General features: G+C 39.9%; 2 pseudogenes; both read left to right on the forward strand.

Moving 5' to 3' along the window:
• Positions 1-346: 346 nt before the first annotated feature.
• On the forward strand, positions 347-1,803 carry LOC129519864 (headcase protein homolog; annotated as a pseudogene).
• Positions 1,804-6,534: 4,731 nt separating this feature from the next.
• Positions 6,535-7,475, forward strand: LOC129519952 (olfactory receptor 4F15-like; annotated as a pseudogene).
• Positions 7,476-9,916: the final 2,441 nt, after the last annotated feature.

Here is a 9,916-nt window from a genome sequence, read left to right on the forward strand (position 1 = left end):
CTGTTGTAATCAAAATTGTATGGTAAAGTGTCCCCAACACGGGCTGCAGGTTCCTGGAAACAATGGGAGGCCCTTTAGTCCAGAACGGCAAAGCTCTGGCCCTGGCGGGGCAGGACAGACATGACGAAAGAGCCCTGGCTAGTACCCTCCACTCTCTCCCTCCCTGAGTGGGTTCCACGCAGACCAGGAGCCACCCTGTGGCAGGGAGCTGCCTTCAGTGACACTGGCCATCTAGATGCTCACAAGGTGCCCAACTCCCAAAACAGGATAGGTGGCCTCAAAAACAAGTACACCAACAGCCTCAGGGATAAGTAGGAAAACAGAGCCGGGACCCTGGCAATGGCCAATGAGTGGCCTGAGGTTGGCAGTGGGCTATAGAGTGGCTGTGGCAGGTACATCAGGCACTAGAGCTACAGTGGGCATCAGAGGCACGGGGACTGGCACCGCCAATACCCCAGTTGCCAAGCAGAAGCATGAGGAAGTTACAGCTACCAGAACGACCAAGAATGAAGCCCCTTGTGCCGTACCACTGATACAGAGCTTCACAAGGCCAGTGGACTTAGTGAAGGACTACCGAAAGGTGCTGTACAATAATAAGTACTGCCCTCAGAGAATCTGGATGCACCTGTGGTGTTTCTGTGAGTGAGAGAGCAGCATCCTGATCCAGTTTAACTACACTGGCCAGGCCTGCAGCTGGAAGGAGAAGCAAACATGGGAACAAAGAAGGAATATGATCTGGTCTTCTGACTCTGCCCCTGGAGACAGGACCACTTAAAGGAGTACACAGATTGGCACAAGATGAAACAGATGAAGGATGAAAAAAGGAAAAAGTCTGAGAAGAACACAGAAGCAAGGGGGAGGCAAAACAGTGCAGGCCACTAAACAAGCCACAGAAAGGCCTCCAACCATCATCTCCCTGGCTGGACTCCATGGACCAGCAGAACTCCCAGGAGAAAACAGTGCCATAGCTTACCGTTCTTTCCCCCTCTGCTACTCTGGCCAGTCCTTGTCCACTGGCTCCTCCATCGTCTTATCTGCCCATGTCAGCAGCTCCAGCTCCTCAAGATACTTTGGGAGATTCTTATAGAATCCCATCCATCTGGATCCTCACAAAAAGGCCACAGCCCAGGGCCACCTGTTCCAAAACGGCCACTTTGATTACAGTTCAGCTGGGTTATCAATGCACAGGGGGGCCATTTAGATGAGCCCATGCGGTTCCTGGGGCAGCTGGACCTGTCCAAGCTGCTTACTCACATCCCCAGGCATAAGTTGAACTCTTGCTATGTGTAGATGGAAGATGATGCCCAAATGGGCCAGGGCGAGGACCTGTGGAAGGTCACTCTTTTGGCCCTCAGTACTAGCCACAGAAGTGTAAACTGTGCACTCCTGAGCACCTACCACTGAGCACTCCTGATGTTTGAACAGTTCCTTCTGGTGGACACAACTTGGTTCTTAAACCCCTGAAGACATATTAAATGGAATATGATGATCCATGTCATCTTCAAGGGAGACTCATGTACCTGTACACAGTGCACATGACCTTCCTGGCTGAGATTCAGGTGATTACATCTGCATCATGGCCATCACTGGGCAACATGTACACCTACACATCCTGGCTGCCTCTCCTTGCTATCAAGTGCACCTGCACTGTAAATACTGTAGGAAGCCTATCACTGACATGTGGATTAGGATGCAGTACTCTTCAGAGTGTATAAAAAAGTCCAGCAGTGTCCACACTGTAGGAACCTGGACTATTATTTCCTGAAGCCGTTTTCCTCCTTCAAAGTTCTCCAAACTGATTGATGAAAGCTTTGTTTTAGTGATAGCTATTTTGTTGACATTACTTCTTTGTTACATGTCTTTTATAGGGAAGCATTCTGTGGCATTGTTTTCTTTTCTTATTTAAAGGAGAGAGACTTTGTGTATGTGTGCCAAAAAAATGGGGTTGGCATCTTGCCCTCCCCTGAGTGTTAGTCTGTGGTGATGCCCAGAGCCCAAAAAAGGATAATCCTGTGAATCTGAGGTAGCAGTTCACTATCACTAGGAGACTCTCATGTACCTTTTAAGGTGGTGGGGAGGATAGGTTGAATTTAGGAAAGGGATTACATGATTACAAAACCAAAAACATGGTAGGAGTCAGGTGGAAACTGTTATAAAATGTAAACTGTCCAAAGAATCACTCTGAGATCTTCTTTGGGCCTTGGAAGAAGATGTAACATGTGAATTTAAGTCTGCACCTGGAAAGTTGGCAGCATATCAGTCTATCTTGTTTAAATGTTCTGCAATGTACATTGATCTGAAAAATATTTGAGGGTGGACATGAGTGCTATTTTTATCACTGTCATTATTTAGCAGGAAGTTTTACTACTGAAAGTTATATCCAAATTATGATATATGAAAATTTTAAAAAGTATTATATTGGCAGAAAAATAGACATATAGATCAATAGAACAGAATAGAAAACTCAGAAATGAGCCAACAATTATATGGCCAGTTAATCTTCAACAAAAGAGGAAAGAATATCCAGTAGAAAAAGATAGTTTCATCAACAAATGGTGTTGGGAAAACTGGAGAGCAACATACAGAAGAATGAAACCATTTTCTTACTATGTACATAAAAATAAATTCAAAATAGATTAAAGACCTCAAAATGAGAACTGAAATCATAAAAATTCTAGAAGAGAACACAGGCAATAACTCTTTTGACATAGGCCATAGCAACATCTTACTAGGTATGTCTCCTGATGCAAGGGAAACAGAAGCAAAAATAAACTATTGGATTACAACAAAATAAAAAGCTCTGCACAGCGAAGGCAACAATGAACAAAACCAAGAGGCAACCTAAGGAATGGGAGAAGATATAAAGGATTAGTGTTTAAAATATATAAAGAACTTCTAAAACTCAACACCCAGAAAACAATACTCCAATTTAAAAAATGGGCAGAAGACATGAACACATATTTCTTCCAGAAGGCATACAAAAGACTAACAGACACATGAAAAGATGTTTATCATCACTGCCATCATGGAAATACAAATCAAACTACAGTGAAATATCACCTCACACCCATCAAAATGGCTAAAATCAACAACACAAGAAACAAGTGTCAGCAAGGATGTAAAGAAAAAAGACAAACATTATATGGTCTCATTCATTTGGGGAATATAAAAAATAGTGAAAGGGAATAAAGGGGAAAGGAGAGAAAATGAGTGAGAAATATCAGGGAGGGAGACAGAACATGAGAGACTCCTAACTCTGGGAAACGAACAAGGGGTTGTGGAAAGGGAGGTGGGGGTGACTGGGTGACGGGCACTGAGGGGGGCACTTGATGGGATGAGCACTGGATATTATGCTATATGTTGGCAAATTGAACACCAATAAAAAATTTTTAAAAAGAAAAAGGAACACAGATGCACTCTTGGTGGGAATGCAAACTGGTGCAGCCACTCTGGAAAATTATATAGAAAAAAAAGAAGAAGAAAAAAAGAAAATGATATAGAGGTTCCTTGAAAAGTCAAAAATAGAACTACCCTATGATCCAGCAATTACACTACCAGGTACTTAACAAAGGAATACAAAAACATGGACTCAAGGGATACATGCACCCTTATGTTTGTGGCAGTATTATTCACAGCAGCCAAGATACAGAAGCCGCTCAAGTGTCCATGGATTGATGAATGAAGAAAGAAGAAGTGGTGCATATGCACAATGGAGTATTAGCCATAAAAGAGATAAAGAGAGACAAACCAAGAAATTGACTCTTAACTATAGAGAATAATCTGATGCTTATCAGAGGTGAGGTTGGTAACGGGATGAGTTATATAGGTGATGGGATTAAGGAGTGCACTTTTGGGGATGATCATTGGGCAATATATGAAATCACTGAATCATTGTAGTGTACCCTGAAATTAATAAAACACTATATATTAAATGGACTTTAATTAAGAACTTAAAACTAAACAATACACATTATACAACCACACACAAAAGAGAAAGCATTGATTTGTTCAAAAAAGAAAAATGACAGTTATACACTAGAATCTGATGTCTTCTGTTACTTACAACTGGTAAAAGGGAATGTAGGAGAGATAGGAGGGATATAGGAGAATGGGACATCCTCTAAGAGTGCATAATTTTGAATTTAGTCATATTAATCTTTCACGTGTACAAAACTTGACATTAACACAAAGGTAACAAAGTAAACAAATATTAACATTAACAAAGGTAAGTTGTTAAAAGACTCTAAACCTGAATGCAAAGAGAAATGAATGACCCCAAATTACCTTCAGTAAATTACCTTCAGCACAGTCAAACTAAAGAGGAAATATAAGAACTAATCCAACTAACTTCTTTTTAGGACTGTTCTTTTTCCTTTCCAATTAGCTTCTGAAGATAATATTTTAACTATGTACTATTAATTTAAAAACTAAAATGATCACAAGAAAATTGTCTTCTTAACAATTACTTTTCTTTTTTATAGTGGTATGGATATAATAATTCTGAAACAATTTTGTGTGAAATGTAGGATTAAGCAAATGAAAAAATATATATATTTATAGTGTTAGGACCCGTAATCTCTCTTGGAGAGTGAAAGGAGAGAGATAAATATGGAAAAGGAGAAGGGAAAAAGAAGCCCTCTGGGCTGGACAGTATTGGATGATCAATGTCCCTCTATCTCTCTCTCTCATCTACCAATATACTTACATACATTCACATACATATACATATGTACACATGTAAATATATGTACACATATGGAGCATTAATAGCTGCTAACAAGAGAAAGGAAAGTCATAACTATGCCTTCAGGCCACCCATAATGTTATCAAAAATGGGATCAAACTTGTGTTTGGTTAACACTTGGATCCAGCTGCCATTTGGACAGTACAAAGGTCAGGGACAATGCTAAACTGCAACGAATGCCTACAATCAGCAAATTTCAGAGTATGGGAAATGTAAAAAGCTCATGTTCTTCAACAAATAAACTTAAGGAAAAGAAAAAGATTGGAGGGAAATCTATACTAGAAAAGATTTGAAAGATATATTAAAAGAAAAAAAGGCCAAGACAAAGTATAGTGGGATGCATATTGGGAGATAAAGCTGGGGACAAAATGCAAGGATGTTTTTACTAAAACAGAATCATGGTTCCCTTTGAGGGGAAATGTAATTGTAATTTGGATGAATCACAGAGATTTCTGTGATGGGATAGCTGACAAAGTTGACATCTTGACCTGGGTTATGATTACTTTATAAAACTTGATTAGCTATAAATTTGTTGTTTACTATTTTCTGTGTGTTTCATCTTGTGATTAAAGAATCACAAAATCAAAGTTCAAGCATGGTGAATGAGCAGTAGCATAAAATCTCCGACTCTTGTCTGGAGACTTACATTTAACTACTGTTCATAGAAGCTACTCACATCAGTGTATATGGATTTTTAATACTGAAATGCAATAAGCAGGAGAATTGTGCTCCTCTGCCTGGGGGCATAAAGCAAATGTACCTTCAGGGAGTCAGGACAACTCAGAAAGTTTCTGCCTGCTGCAAGAGTCTCCCCTGTGCAAAGAGTTACACAAAATACTGCCGTCATAAAAGCAGCTAATTAACAGCACTAATTGTTCTTGGGTAGTGACCAATTTCAACTCAGAGACTTGGCACTGCCAGCCAGGAATCAGTCTGTTATGGGAATTGTCTCCTAGAAACGTGATGGTTTTCTAAAGGAAGTAAGGACAAAAGTGGTTAATGAGTCACCTGGGGGGTCATATCCCTTTCTGTAAATTACCATCTCCTTCCCCTGTAAGATTTCTTTTTCAATCTATTGTTTATCTACCTATTGATCTGCCTATCTATCAATCTATCTATGTATCTATCTATCATCTATCTATCTGCTTATTTATATTTTACATGAAGGCAAAAGAAAGCTCTTGAATAACGAGGAAAGAAATTGATAAAAATAACAGGAAGGGGAAAATTGCGTCAATAATTGTAGCACGGCAATCTTCCTCAGCCTTTGAATAACTTCTAACAGTATTTGTTACTTTTAACAGTATTGTTTAACAGTATTTTTTGAAGATTGTTTTTGCTTTTTTTTTTTTTTTTTTTACTTTTAAGAGTAACAAAAGGAGATTCTGGCAGATGAGTGCCACTCTATGTATTCTAACATTGGGTCTAATTTGTAGTCAACCAGATAAAGCAAACTGTTACAACGACTCCAACATTATATTTCTTCTGTCCCAATCTACCACTCCTAGGATCTATTCCCATACATATGTTCTAGGTGTCTGATGATAATCATATGGAAAGTATTGCAGTTCTCTTGGTGTGTATTGCATCTGGTTATGAATTCCATTTTGCCTCTGAATCACTGGAGCTCTCTGGGACTTGAGCCTGCTTATAGGACTAGGAGTAATGTGAAGAGGTGGGGGCAGGCACTGAGGATTACCAGCAGACCCCTGTAGGGCAACCACCTCAGGAGAGGTCATTATAGTTTTCAGATAAGCACACACAAATCTCTTCAGATAGAGGAAGAAAAGATGCTCTCACTTGACTCATTGAGAGAGCCTCTTGTTTCTGAGTCTGTGTTACTGGGACTCTCTAGTTCTTGGGAAACTAAGCTTTTCTCATGTTGATATTCTCCTTAATCTCTTTAAGAGATCATCCGAGGAAATCTCTTCATTTTCTTTTTGGTAATTTTAGACTTCCGTTTACATTTTCCAATGTACTTCTTCCTGGCTAATCTGCACCTCATTGATATGGATCTTTTCTTTATCACAGTGTCTAAGATGATTACAGACCTTTTAAATGAATGCAAGATAATTCCTTTCCAAAGCTGAATGACACAGATATGCTCCATCCACATCATGGGAGGAGTAGAGATGCTGCTGCTCATAACCATGGCATTTGACAGCTACATTGCAATCTGTAGGCCTCTTCACTACCTGAACATCAGGAATCCTACAATACGTGTTTCATTTGTAACTACTAGCTGGGTCATTGGGTTGATCTACGTGTGTCTCACTTTGTTTTCATTATGAACTTGTGCTTTTGAGGTCCTAATAAAGCAAAAAGCTTCTGTTATAACTCTCCTAGAATAATAAAACTTGCATGCATGCCTGGAGCCAAGTTTGAGTTTTTATTGCTGCCAGCAGTAATCTCATGAGCATGAGCACCTTCTTTCTGCTAATCTTTCCTATACCTTCATTTTAGTCTCTGTCTGGAAATGTTCTTCAAAAGACTTATCCAGGTACTTGTCACTGAGTCAGCTCACATCACTGTGGTGGTTCTATTTTTCAGTCCATATATATTTCTCTATGTCTGGTCTTTTCCCACATCATCAAGTGATAAATGCCTGTTCATTGCTGACTTTGCAATCAACCATGCCTTGAATCCTGCCATCTATACATTATAGAAAAAAGATGTAAAGGTAGCAACAAGAAGATTGAACAAGCAGGGACATGATTTCACATTTTGCTGACTGAATCTGACTTTGGAGCTCTAAACCTATACATCCATCAGCCATTTGGATACTTCCAGTGAAGGCAGATGCTCATTGAACATGGCCAGACACACCCATCTCATTGAATAGACTCCTACTATTAGAACATTTATTTATAACCTCTACTATTGTGGGAAATGATATGGGTTATTTTAAGAGACAACACCACTATCTACTAAATAATATTTATGATTGAAATTGTGATAATTTTGACAATAGAAGGATATAATGATATCTCTTCTGTTTTCTATAAGTTTACAAATGAACTACAGACATGCTTTGGATAATGTCAGGAATGATTATATCAAATATACATGAGACTAGCAATTCCATCTATTAACTCAGGTTGTGTTCCCTCAGAAGAAGATCCAAAGACAAGGGATCCCTGGGTGGCGCAGCGGTTTGGCGCCTGCCTTTGGCCCAGGGCACGATCCTGGAGACCCGGGATCGAATCCCACGTCGGGCTCCCGGTGCATAGAGCCTGCTTCTCCCTCTGCCTGTGTCTCTGCCTCTCTCTCTCTCTCTCTCTCTCTCTCTGACTATCATAAATAAATAAAAGTTAAAAAAAATTTAAAAAAAAAAAAGATCCAAAGACAAAATGTGATTGCCAGTAGTTTATTTAGAAGTTTATTTTCAAAAATATGATTAAGTGAATAGAAAATGAGACAGAGAAGTGAAGGCTACTTATGTGGATAAATGTGATTAGGGTGCAAGCTTACAATGGACCTATGGGAGACTCCATAAATTCTATGACTTAGAATTGTCCCAGTTGAAGGGAAAGGAGCTGGAATACTTACATTTTTTATTTTTATTTTTATTTTTTTAATAATAAATTTATTTTTTATTGGTGTTCAATTTACCAACATACAGAATAACACCCAGTGCTCATCCCGTCAAGTGCCCCCCTCAGTGCCCGTCACACATTCACCCCCACCCCCCACCCTCCTCTCCTTCCAACAGCCCTAGTTTGTTTCCCAGAGTTAGGAGTCTTTATGTTCTGTCTCCCTTTCTGATATTTCCTACCCATTTCTTCTCCCTTCCCTTCTATTCCCTTTCACTATTATTTATATTCCCCAAATGAATGAGAACATATAATGTTTGTCCTTCTCCGATTGATATATTTCACTCAGCATAATACCCTCCAGTTCCATCCACGTTGAAGCAAATGGTGGGTATTTGTCATTTCTAATGACTGAGTAATATTCCATTGTATACATAAGCCACATCTTCTTTATCGATTCATCTTTCGATGAACACCGAGGCTCCTTCCACAGTTTGGCTATTGTGGACATTGCTGCTATAAACATTGGGGTGCAGGTGTCCCAGCGTTTCATTGCATCTGTATCTTTGGGGTAAATCCCCAACAGTGCAATTGCTGGGTTGTAGGGAAGGTCTATTTTTAACTCTTTGAGGAACCTCCACACAGTTTTCCAGAGTGGCTGCACCAGTTCACATTCCCACCAACAGTGTAAGAGGGTTCCCCTTTCTCCACATCCTCTCCAACATTTGTGGTTTCCTGCCTTGTTAATTTTCCCCATTCTCACTGGGGTGAGGGGGATCTCATTGTGGTTTTGATTTGTATTTCCCTGACGGCAAGTGATGCAGAGCATTTTCTCATGTGCGTGTTGGCCATGTCTATGTCTTCCTCTGTGAGATTTCTCTTCATGTCTTTTGCCCATTTCATTATTTTATTGTTTGTTTCTTTGCTGTTGAGTTTAATAAGTTCTTTATAGATCTTGGAAACTAGCCCTTTATCTGATATGTCATTTGCAAATATCTTCTCCCATTCTGTAGGTTGTCTTTTACTTTTGTTGACTGTATCCTTTGCTGTGCAAAAGCTTCTTATCTTGATGAAGTACCAATAGTTCATTTTTGCTTTTGTTTCTCTTGCCTTCGTGGATGTATCTTGCAAGAAGTTACTGTGGCTGAGTTCAAAAAGGGTGTTGCCTGTGTTCTCCTCTAGGATTTTTTTTAAATTTTATTTATTTATGATAGTCACACACAGAGAGAGAGAGAGGCAGAGACACAAGCAGGCTCCATGCACCGGGAGCCCGATGTGGGACTCCATCCCGGGTCTCCAGGATCGCGCCCTGGGCCAAAGGCAGGCACCAAACCGCTGCGCCACCCAGGGATCCCTCCTCTAGGATTTTGATGGAATCTTGTCTCACATTTAGATCTTTCATCCATTTTGAGTTTATCTTTGTGTATGGTGCAAGAGAGTGGTCTAGTTTCATTCTTCTGCATGTGGATGTCCAATTTTCCCAGCACCATTTATTGAAGAGACTGTCTTTCTTCCAGTGGATAGTCTTTCCTCCTTTATCGAATATTAGTTGACCATAAAGTTGAGGGTCCACTTCTGGATTCTCTATTCTGTTCCATTGATCTATGTGCCTGTTTTTGTGCCAGTACCACACTGTCTT

This window comes from Nyctereutes procyonoides, unplaced genomic scaffold (assembly GCF_905146905.1).
Source record: "Nyctereutes procyonoides isolate TBG_1078 unplaced genomic scaffold, NYPRO_anot_genome, whole genome shotgun sequence".
Classification (NCBI taxonomy): domain Eukaryota; kingdom Metazoa; phylum Chordata; class Mammalia; order Carnivora; family Canidae; genus Nyctereutes; species Nyctereutes procyonoides.